The 11,483-nt window shown below is 28.6% G+C and overlaps 2 long non-coding RNA genes across 2 annotated transcripts in view; one reads left to right on the forward strand and one right to left on the reverse strand.

Annotated features, from left to right (window-relative positions):
* Nucleotides 1-11,483, forward strand: part of LOC111630485 — a 193,624-nt gene that overhangs the window by 146,155 nt on the left and 35,986 nt on the right. The gene's annotated exons all lie outside the window — the stretch shown is intronic.
* On the reverse strand, nt 8,562-11,164 carry LOC111630491. The gene is made up of 4 exons (XR_002757537.1): nt 11,130-11,164; nt 10,909-10,983; nt 10,489-10,712; nt 8,562-9,025 (listed from the first exon to the last, which is right to left on the reverse strand). It is a non-coding gene; the product is annotated as an uncharacterized LOC111630491 (long non-coding RNA).

The following is an 11,483-nucleotide window of genomic DNA, read 5'->3' on the forward strand; positions in this document are numbered from 1 at the left end:
TTTTAATCTATTTAATATTTAAAATTTATAATTTAATAAAATTTAAAAATATGAACCATAACTTAGATATAATTTTAATAAAATATATTTGAAAAGGCTTTACTTTCTGTCCTAATAATAAGTAAATTTCAATGAGGAAAATGTATGTTTTTATGAGTCTTTTATGGAGTTATGTAGCTCATAAATTGATTTTTAAAGCAATTATTTTAATGAAATAATTGATGTTTATTTTTTTTTTTATGTTGTGCCTTATTCAAAATATGAAAATTGTATATTAATATGTTATTTATAGCCTTCGAGAAAGAATGGATAATATGGTCAATTAATTTTGACGTCATACGAAATTGCGTGATGCACATAATCGTCTACTTCACCACAATCGTTATAACGCTATATTAATTCCAATATTGTGTTACAAAGGGAGAAGTAGTAAATTGAAACGAACATTGATATGCACATAATGTCGAATAAGGTGACATGCACATCAACCGAACAGACATATGCGCTCCTTTTCTGCATTTCTGTTCCTCAACAATCAAATTTCGCCGAATTCGTGTAATGTAACCCTGACAACTTACAAACTATGATTTTTTTTTTCCTTCTTCGTTTTTCTCCTCTGATTTCGTGACTGGCCACCCAATGTTTGATGAGGCCCTACACTCAGCCAGTATTAATAAAGAGTCCTTGACCGGATTTCAGACGTATTTACGTCGATGACGAGGGGGTAGGACTACAACTTCTCTAAAACTGCACATTACCTTGCACGTGTTAATCCCCGGGCAATTTATAACTTTTTGTTTAACGTGTTTGTTTGATACTATTCGATACCTTTCAGTCATTTCAGTCAGTTTTACTGCAAGAATGTTATTTAAACCCTATGAGGAAGAGATTATCACGTCTACAGTACAGAAACAATCGACAGTGTATTGGTAGTAGGCGTTGCAACAACATACAGAGGCCTCAAAGAGCAAGCTTTTGAAACAAAGTTCAAGGTTTTTTAAGCTTTATATCGAGAAGATTATCACGATTCTAATCTTTACTGTTTCGATATAAGAAAAATTAAAGTTTTATGAAAATTTATGAATCAATTTCTTTTTCGTTCTGGATAAATAATAACGTGACTAATTTAATTTTTATTTTATTTTTAATATATTTCTCACGATTTCTTGTCAGTTGTAATATTCAGCATAAAAATCATAAAACGTGATTTTGAGAGGAACATAAAAGAAATAGTGAAAGTTGCCAAACTCGATTTGTTTAAAAATCGGCTAAGAACATTGACATCGAAATCCCTTTAGGTACATTACAAAACTAAATTTTCATAAAGTTAATTATTTATATATTATCTAAACTTTAATTTATTCTTTTAACGCCTTTAAGATTTAAGATATATTATTTTATTACTTAATAATTTAGAATTGTAAATAAATTCAAAAGGCATTTTTTTTTTTTTTAACGAGAAAATCGTGTTTATTCTAGACGTGGTTTTAAAGAGCAAAAATAACTTGAGACGTCTAACAATATTTTTTAATGGTTATTTCTCTTGTGATTCTTTAGAGAAATCTTATTTTTCTCGTTTTTATAACCGAGCTACATGTCAAAATTCGATTGATCTTGAAGATATTAATCTCGCAAACCCTCTATGGACCTCTATAAGATATAATCTGTTTTTAAGCATTGCGTAATCGCGCCTTTATTCCTTTTTGATTGAAAGATGAAAGTTTGTCGGGAGTAAGAGGCCATCGTCCTTTCTGTTGACTTGACATCTTTTTCTTAATGATTAGCTTACCTGTTCAGGTTGCCTTGACTACTTTGCAGGTGTCTCTTGCACCCTCTCAATCGACCAGAACCGGCTGTGCAGGTGCACATTTCCTCTAACTGAGATCATGTGGTAAAAGCAGTGCTGATTTCCTACTATATCATTTTTTTTTTTCCTGCTACTTTATACGTAATGTATAGTTAGCAATTATTGATAATTTTAAAATTTCTTCTAACAATAGTAATTACAGTAATAACTACGTAAGAAGTCATGAAAATCTTTTATATCAAAATCTTAATTGTTTAAAATTTTGTATTTTATTTTTTATAAAAATTAGCTCAGAAATATAGAAAAATTTTCCCTTATCGAATAGTTAGGCATTAAAAAATCTGGAGATGATCTAACCTTTGCTAAAGATTTGCTCACTCCAAGCCAATGCTAATAGTAGAAAATATGAAGGCGAAAAGTTGTTTTGGGTTTACCATTTCTATTGGTTCAATACTAAAGATCTTTAGAAACCAAAGAGAGCGGTCTTGCTCTTTGTCATGTGTATTGAATTTCTGCTTGTACCTAACTCTGTTTATACAGCTGCAATTGACCAATTTTTATTTAAGGCACGTAGGACCCTCTAAACGTAGGTCCTTCTACTCCGGGGCAGTTTCTCCTATTTTCTTATGTTTGAACGAAAATTGTGCTTTAACTTCGTATACCTGTTTGAAAATATTTAATTTAAGCTGTTGTTTATTTCAGATAACAAACTAAAGTCGCAATTGTCTTATAAATCGTTCTTTCGTAGATTCGTTACAAGCTTTTGAATAATGGTTTCTTTAATTTCTAAATAAATTTAAGCTGAAAAATCTGTAGTTTTATCAGAGTTTATAAACGTAATCTTATAAAGAAACTTTCTAAAGCGATAGACATAACTCAATATTTTCAAAACTAAATTTAAAAATCGCTTAAAAATGCCACTTCGGGTTACAAAATTTCAAAATTCTAGAACGTAAATGTAAAAAGTGAGATGATCAGATTTGAGTGTGTCCTACTTAAGATTCACAACTCGAAAGTAGAAGTCATAAACAAGACCTCAAAAACACTAGACAGGCTCGAAACCTGAAAGAGCAAGACCGGATAGGTCCAGTTAAAAGACCTTAATGCACACAGAACTACAGTTTAAAAAAAAAAAATAATAATAATAATAAAGAAAATCTTATAAAAGTGGCTAAACAAGATTTAGAAAACGAGTTAAATTGCAGCCGTTGGAAAATACTTATTAAACAAAAATAAATGGAAACATTTTACTACGAAAACAATAACTATACCCGTAAACCTTCAATGGGGATAATTCGATTTTGTTCGTCTTTTATTCCTTATACTGTTGAATAAAGATTAATGTGACTCTTGTTAATTGAAATTGCCATTGAGCGCTTTGCTTTCATATATTTGAAGGGGATAGAATGATAAAAGGGGTAGGAATAATGACACCATAAACATTTTTCTACTTCAAATGACTTTATTTCTTTCCATTTATTATGCAGATGTTACTTTTTCCCCGGTTACGTCATTAGAAGGTTACGCTTTTAACTTCTCCTTATGCTAGACGAATTTTTGGATATTCAAATATTGTAAACGTACATTAACCTGCGTCTGGATTTCTTCATACTTTACCAAATTAATTTTTAAATCCCAGACAAAAGCATTAATTTATTTCTTCGTATTTTCTTCTTTCTAAAAATCTTTTCTAAGTGTTTGGTAATTGTACATTAATGTAATATTTTTCGCGTCACGTAAATATTAGATTTTAAATTTTCTTATTTTGAAAAAGCATTTTTAATGGATATTATAAGCCAAAGAATAAATAAAATCTCACTTTATATTTTTTTTTATAATTTATTTTTATGTAGTAAAGGTTGAAATTAATTATATATATTGAAATCCTTCTTTTTGAATTTAACAAGTTGTTAATGTATAATGTCTGGATTGTATATATATATATCTTCAAAGTATCCTGTAATAAGTTAATGCATATCCAAATAAAATCTCTAAAAACCTGATAATCAGCTTTCTAGAAAAGGCTGAAAACATATAAACATGTCAATAAATTATCTTAACACAAATACATTTGAAAAACTTTTTAGCAAATGTTTATTTTGTAAATAATTAATTAATGTGCAGATAAAAAAAAATTTAAGGAACCGAAATGTAAATATTCATTTTTCTCGAAGTAATTTATTCAATATAAATAAATTTATTGGCCTACATAAAGCTTAAAGTATTTATGAGATTAATTTCGGATGCATTAGAAGTAGATGTCATTATCTCACATTTTATTAAATTGGATTTAACAAATATAAAGTTTTATTTTAGAATTTTACAGTTATATTCCACCAGTTTAGCTAGTACTTCGACCTTTAACCACTTTACAAATTTTAATTGGGGAAAGAAAGGAAACAACCAAAATTACTTAACCAGTGTTTTTTTCTAATGATAGTATAAAGTTACATCTAAGAACTGTAATGTAAGAAGTACAGTAGTCGGCCACGTGACACTTTAGATTGTATCCTAAAGGGTTTCCTTTCATGTTCGAGGTTCATCCCTTAACTTTCTCCCAGGAACTGACGTGTTGGGGAGGGTGGTTTTGGGGGAAGAGTTGAGAAAAAGTCGCTAAGCCGATAACTCCGGTTGCTCGCCTAATTACGTCTGGTGACAGTTCATTTTGTCCTGTCCACACTAGTGGAAGCAAAGCACCACCTAATCAGTAGCTTCCTTCTTCCCCCCCCTGTTTTCCTTTCGTTTTTCTATCTCTCTTGTACGATTCTTACACTACTCATCAAGAGTTCTAAAATTATAAATATTATAAAAAGTATGTTTTGTTAGAGTTATTGGCATTTTTACAAATTATTCTTTAAGAGTTTTGATTCTATAATCTTCGTTACAAACGTTATTGCAAAGTATCATCATTAAAATTATCTACTTAATAAGATTTTTATACAAATGGCGCCATATGAGACGTATCGATACATCATGAATGTAAAAATTCTACCGTTATCAGTAGAAAATAACGGGTTAAATAGCTCTTTTATGGAGCGAAAAGCTTAGAAAATTATTATAGAAAATCTGTTTCATGGATGACTCGACGTCACGTTGACTTCTATATTTTATCAAATTTTAGATACTTAGATTACTTTCGTACAACATGAAGTTTAAATTTGTTAGATTTCGTAATCATTGAACTGTTGTCAAAAATTTTCTCAGATCCTCAAAAGGATTACAAAAATCAATCATTCACTCCGTGAGTTCTTCACATTTTCAAGAACAAACCGTGAATCAAAGGGTAAATTTCATTTGCGAAGAAAGTCCAAAGTTAGTTTTTTCCCTCATGTCCGAAACAAATTTCAATTTTCTTTGTCTTTACGTTGGAAAAAACGTAAGAATCTAATGATATTCCTCATCTAGTGTTCCTGTCACGTAAAGCAGGTTTGTCCGATTCAATTTGTTTCTTCTTTGCCAAAAAATTATCCATCCTCCAGATACAAGCCCCCAATTTTCTTTATTTGAATTCTTGAAGGTAAGTCCGGAAGGCGAACCCATTGTCAATTCCATGGACACATTCTGCTTCTTTGGGAATTTGTTTGCTACATTTGTGTGCATGAACATGCTGATGTGGCAATTCTCTTATATCGAATGTTTCTTATAAATATAATGAGATTCTTCGGCTTTCTCTTTGCGGCCTCTTTGCAAACTTTCAAAAAGAGAACGGTTATCTTCTTTATATGAGAACCGAACGATGAAATCGGCATTTTTAGTTGAATAGTCAAGGCTTTTCTTTTGTTTACTTTATGTAATGTTCAATATCCTAAATTTGGACATGCATCTTAATGCGTGTTATGTTCCTATAATAATTTTAAGTTAAGAATAAGAAATCGTGATAAGAAATTTATGCTGATTTATCATTTCTATCAGTAGTTTATGTTTAAAATAATACATTAAATTAATTTATAAAGAAATTTAAATATATTAAATAAAAATTTCCATATAAAACATTTTGAGCTGTCTTTTAGAATGTGCAATGAGTGTGGCGATGGTGATGTTTTTAGAGAGAGTTAAAAAATATCTCAAGCGAATGGTAATACAAAAAAATTTTTTAAGTGAAAGTATACTTTAGAGTCGTGCGTTTTTTTGTTAAATTGCTCTAGGTGCACACAATCTTACGGAGAGAAGATAATTTATCACTTTGTATTCCCCTTGGGATTACTTCCGTTAAAGACCTTGTACATAAGTAAACCAGCACAAGTTCCCTTAAAAATTCCACTCAGGACCCTTCAAACCGGGACTTATCTAGGAATGATCAATGAGATCGATCCATCACATTGATCGATGCATTCATTTCATACTTTTCTCAATATAAAAAAAGAACCCAAATATTCGTCTACAGTCTTACTACCGGCTCCTTTATTGGCAACATGTCGAACTCAGAATTTATATCATTCAAACATCAAGTATAACTGGAGAAATTTCGATATCCAGCCTTAACTTTTTACTATGAAATAGAATCAAAAATTCTAAAGCTGAAAACTTATCGTAGTTTAGAAAATCCGAGGTATTCCAGAAATCGATTCCAGATTTTCGCTTCTTAAAGATCTCTTTGGAAACACCGATAAGAACTTTCTAAACTTTCTACCGACTGCATAAGCTTTACGATCGAACGAACCGACTATTCGTGACGAATACGTGACACGAGTCACGAAAACTCTTAGCCGAATTAATGACAGAGGACGTAATTGACTTAACGGATTGGTTAGTGATCCTCGGAGGACAATTTCTACTTCATTTGTTTTGGTTTTAATCAAAGCAGATACATAAGAGAGGAATTTCAGAATAATTTCGTTAGAAAACGAATCTAATATCTAATTTATTATTTTTGTTTTTCCTCATATGTCACGTTAGTTTCAAAATGCATAGAATACACTAATACAATTTTAATTAATGTGTTTCTCTGATTTATATGGTAAGCTAGCATCGTATTAGCTGTATAACACGATATGTATTCGCCATTTTTAGCACCTTATGCACGACAACACGCTTTATCTTTACACCTTATGAATAACATATTCACCACTTCATCATATTCTTCACTAATATTCTAGTCGTACCTGAACATGTCCACATTGTTCCCATGTTAAAGCTGTGAGTTTTAAATCTGCATATTTTTCTCATTATGTACTTTTAGCAACACGAAAATGTAATTGAACTCTAACCGCAAACAGTTTTTGTTTGTTTATAGTATAAAAATAATAATTGTAAAACAGGAGACCACGTGAGCTGTCTTCTTTTCTATAATAAATTCTTACTTAAACCTGAACTTATATCCGTGAAGCTTATTACAATATTCAACATACCTTCAGTAGTAAAGAAGGGGGAAAAATCGTTTCACTTCATAAAGTGCTTAATGTCATATTTACTTTCGATAGAAGCGAATGTATTTCAATTGAATTACGTCAACAATTTGATTTATAGAAATTTCCCTCGGAAATGTTTAGTTTTCCAGTTCTCGTACGGAGTATTATGTCTGGATTTTGTGTCTTATTCTCATCTTTAAGGATTATTGAAAATTTATTGTCATGTATCGTCATGTTTCAAGATTGCCAATCATGTGGGGATTAATTTCTAGATATTCTATCTTACTGTCAGATGTTAACATATTTACATAATTTATTTCTTGTCTGCAATTATTTAAATTTTCACTATACAATCTCATTTTTCATCTTTATTCGTGTTTTTATCCGTCTTTTCTCCTCCGGGGATGCATCTATATATTTCTAATAAGGATGTCTTCGTGTCAACCAGAATGTTCTAAACGTGCAAGATAAAATTATAGTTTCCATGTTTTTTAATCTTTTTAATCCTCAATATATAAGTATAATTCTCCTTGATCATAAATAATGCTAGAATTATATAAACCTAAAGTAGGTATTAAATTTTGGAGATGTAAGTTTAGCCAAATAAAAGGAACGGATGTTAAGATACTTATATAAAATTTAATGATTTTTAAACATTGTTTTTGCAGTAACATAGCTTAAAAATCCGGTATAAATGGTGACATTATTTATGATTTACATATTATTTTATGCTATTTATGTGCTTTTAACTGGAATTTTGACGATGTAATTTACTGCAGCACTCCGGCCAAACACAAACCAGATTTATCTACAATATTAAAAAAAAGTATAATAGATAGATATGCCGGCCCCTACACTCATTTAATTTCCATGCTAACCTCCTTCCGTAACAAATTCACAACTTAATGATCTCTCTATGTTCCTTAATAGACCAAATCCTTCTTTTTAGATTCCATTTATGGCAAATTTTAGACGGTTAGAACCTAGACCAAGATAACATTCGAGTGTACATGTTCGAAGTCAATCAATCTCTATTAAAAGCTTATTCGGAGTTAGAATGGCTCATTACTGTCACCTTAACATCGATCAGATTGCCTCCACCCCCTACACGAGTTCTTTCAGACTTGGGAGGGGTCTTTTAAAGATCTCACCCTGTCTGACGTCATTTTTTTTTGTGATATTGATTTCTTTCAGTATCTTACAAAAACTTTATGGTTAGAGCATAAATGTTAATGCCATAACATAGCATATTATATCTTATAAAAATATACGCTTGCATAGACCAGGCTATGTATATTTTGTAGTGATTCAAAGTAAAATGTGCTCTGTAGCCAGAATAGCTTCACTTTTAATATTAATAGATATATTAATGTATAGATTGTACATAGTTCGTACATCACGTGACTTATACATCTTTTAGAATACTTTTTAAAATTGTTTTCTTAGAAGCCAGGCAGATGGCAAACATTCAATGTATTTAACTTATTTTATAATGTAGAACTATAAAGTGTATAATCGATAATGGTAAGTTTATACAGGGTTTATTTTTTAAAGAAATATTTTAAAAAATAGAAACTAGATACGTTGAAAATGCGTTTTTAGTATTCTTCCTTATTTTCTTTATAAAATTTACTTAATCCTATGTAAACTTAGTTTTTGTGTGATGCACCCTATAAAGAACTATATGCAAAATCAACCCATTTAGAAAGCCCTACACAAAAGATTTTAGAATTTCTTTTACAACAAGATGTGTTCTTTTCCTGAGAGTTTCTTTTTTCTTCTTTCTATGAAACACTGGAACTTTATAGGAACGGTGTTTATCCCTAGTAAGACCTTCAAAACAACTTTCTCTTCTTTTTTCTTTTTCCTTCTGAAACAATATTGCTATTGAATACACTTCAAATTCTTTTTTTCGAAATTTCGTTCTTATACAACATAAATATATTTATGTTAACTATTATAAATTTTCCAAAGTTAACTTTGAGTTTAAAACTTAAAATACAGTCAACCTTCAATAATGTCCATCTTCTAACACTGGCATCTCAAACAATGTCTAGTTTTTATGTTCTTGTCAGTATATATATATATATAATATGATTAAAAAACAGTATACACATAATTATAAAATTTCTTTATTTGGTGGTATGTTTATATATAGTTTACAAATATTTTGAATTGATATAATTCATGATAACTGCATTAAATTTAAATTCCAACTCTAAGTGTATCTCCATAAAAAGTTTATAAAAGACAATTTACACTTTTTACCACTTAAATATTCACGAGCAATCTAAAAATACACTAAGAAGCAGATATTGCAGAGTATTCTTCCTTAAAACTAAGATGGTTGAGTTTTACAACTGAACCAATGTTGTAACATGAGTTTGTTACGCTTTATAACATCCACAACAACTTCCAAGCTGAGCTAACAATCTTTGATAGCATCTTGGACATTTCCTATTGGAGAACTGTCTATTTTAGGAAAGGGTATTTGCTACTTCAGATTGAACAGTTTTTGAAAAAGAAAGATGATAAAAAAAAAAATAAAAATAAAAAGAAACACGACAAGAAACTTTCTCTAAGTCCAAAAATATCACGTGATTATCTGCAATGAATTATGGGGTAATCCATTTTGTGTCGTTTTATCGACGTATGCAAATATATTTAAATTATTAAGTATTTTTATTTGCAAGTTTAGAGTGAACTTCACCTTCGAAACCAGACTAAATCGATTTTATGTAGGGCCTGGATATGCACTAACACGACATTGAAGCTCTCCTTAGTGAGCTTTTGCCATTGAATATTCAGTTAACAATGATAACAATATATAAATTTTTAGATTTTAGAATATATGAGTCACTTTCTTTATATTTGAATAACTATTGATTAATAATTTCCCAGTATTTTTTTAAATTCAAGTTAAGTGAATTCATTTATTAGATTTTCTATGAATTTTATTTAATTAAGAAGCTATTCTAACTCTTTATATTAATCAAAACAAGTATGTTTTCCTCTCACAAAGAATCATTTTATTGCTTATAATATATAATTGCTTTACTAGTCATAAAGAGTAATTTATTTCGAACAATACGGTTTATTATGATAGTTTTTTTCCCATCTTAAAAACATATTATTGCGAGATTTCATACTTAATTTTTATTATTATTATTAAATCACGTTAAGAAAAAAGATTATAAATTTGAAAAATTAGCAATAAAAATATTTTATTTTATGTTAAAATTATTATAAGAATTAAGAATATTGTTTTGTAAATAATTTCTTGATTTTAACAATGATTTAAAATACATTTATATTGTTAAAAAATAACATTACTTTTTTTTTATAAGTTGTCGGTCTTTAATAGGATTTCTGTAGGATTTTATATAGGAAATTTATTCTCAAGATGACCTACTGAAGGTTGTATATAAACCTTTCTAACATATTCCAGCATAAAGATAGATATGTTAGATACCAATGAGATCTATACATAAGTAAATAGATATCCTCATCTTTCACGAATTCCTCTTGAAAATCTTGCTGATTGAATCCGTATAAATCTTGAATAACATAAATAATTTTTTAAAGTTAACATTCTAATTATTAAAAAAATAATAATAATACCAAATTAATTTGAAAATTTAAATATATAATTAGAGAATATTAAGAAAAACTTAAATAAAAATATTTAAAAAATTTATTTTTTAATTAAAAAACTTATTAGATCTAAAATTAATAAACATAAAATTTATTTACTTTTTTTTCTTCAAGGAATTTCTTGATTAAAACTTGATAGATGATCATTTTTATATTAAAAAAAATTCTTTTTATCTATTAATAAATTATCAGCTGTCAAACTAAAATTAATAACCAAAGTAAAAATTAATTATTAAAAATATTTCTATTTCTTAATATATAAAATTTAACGAATTAAATTATATTACAGTAAAATAAAATTTTTAAAATTTTGAATTTACTGGTCATAAAATGTAACCAATGAAATAATTGTCTACGTAATTAACGGAAAAAAAATATTTATGACGTATTTCAAACAAACCAATCGATTTGAATTTCACGATTTCCCAGTATTCGTCTGAAATAGAACGGTTTTCTGGAATACAATTTCAAATATTTCATCGAATGGAAGAAGAAGTGACTGCATTTACTAGAAATAATTATTGATAAGTTATAAGAATTATTTCCAGTAAGTTTCTATATCAATTTTTTATGATATATTTTTAAAATAATGCTTTTTTTAATATTAAATATTCCATATGTATATATTTACTTTCAATGTGTAACTTGAAAGATTTAAATATATATATATATAT

This window comes from Centruroides sculpturatus, unplaced genomic scaffold (genome assembly GCF_000671375.1).
Source record: "Centruroides sculpturatus isolate CEXI.00-Female unplaced genomic scaffold, Cexi_2.0 scaffold71, whole genome shotgun sequence".
NCBI classification, from domain to species: Eukaryota; Metazoa; Arthropoda; class Arachnida; order Scorpiones; family Buthidae; genus Centruroides; species Centruroides sculpturatus.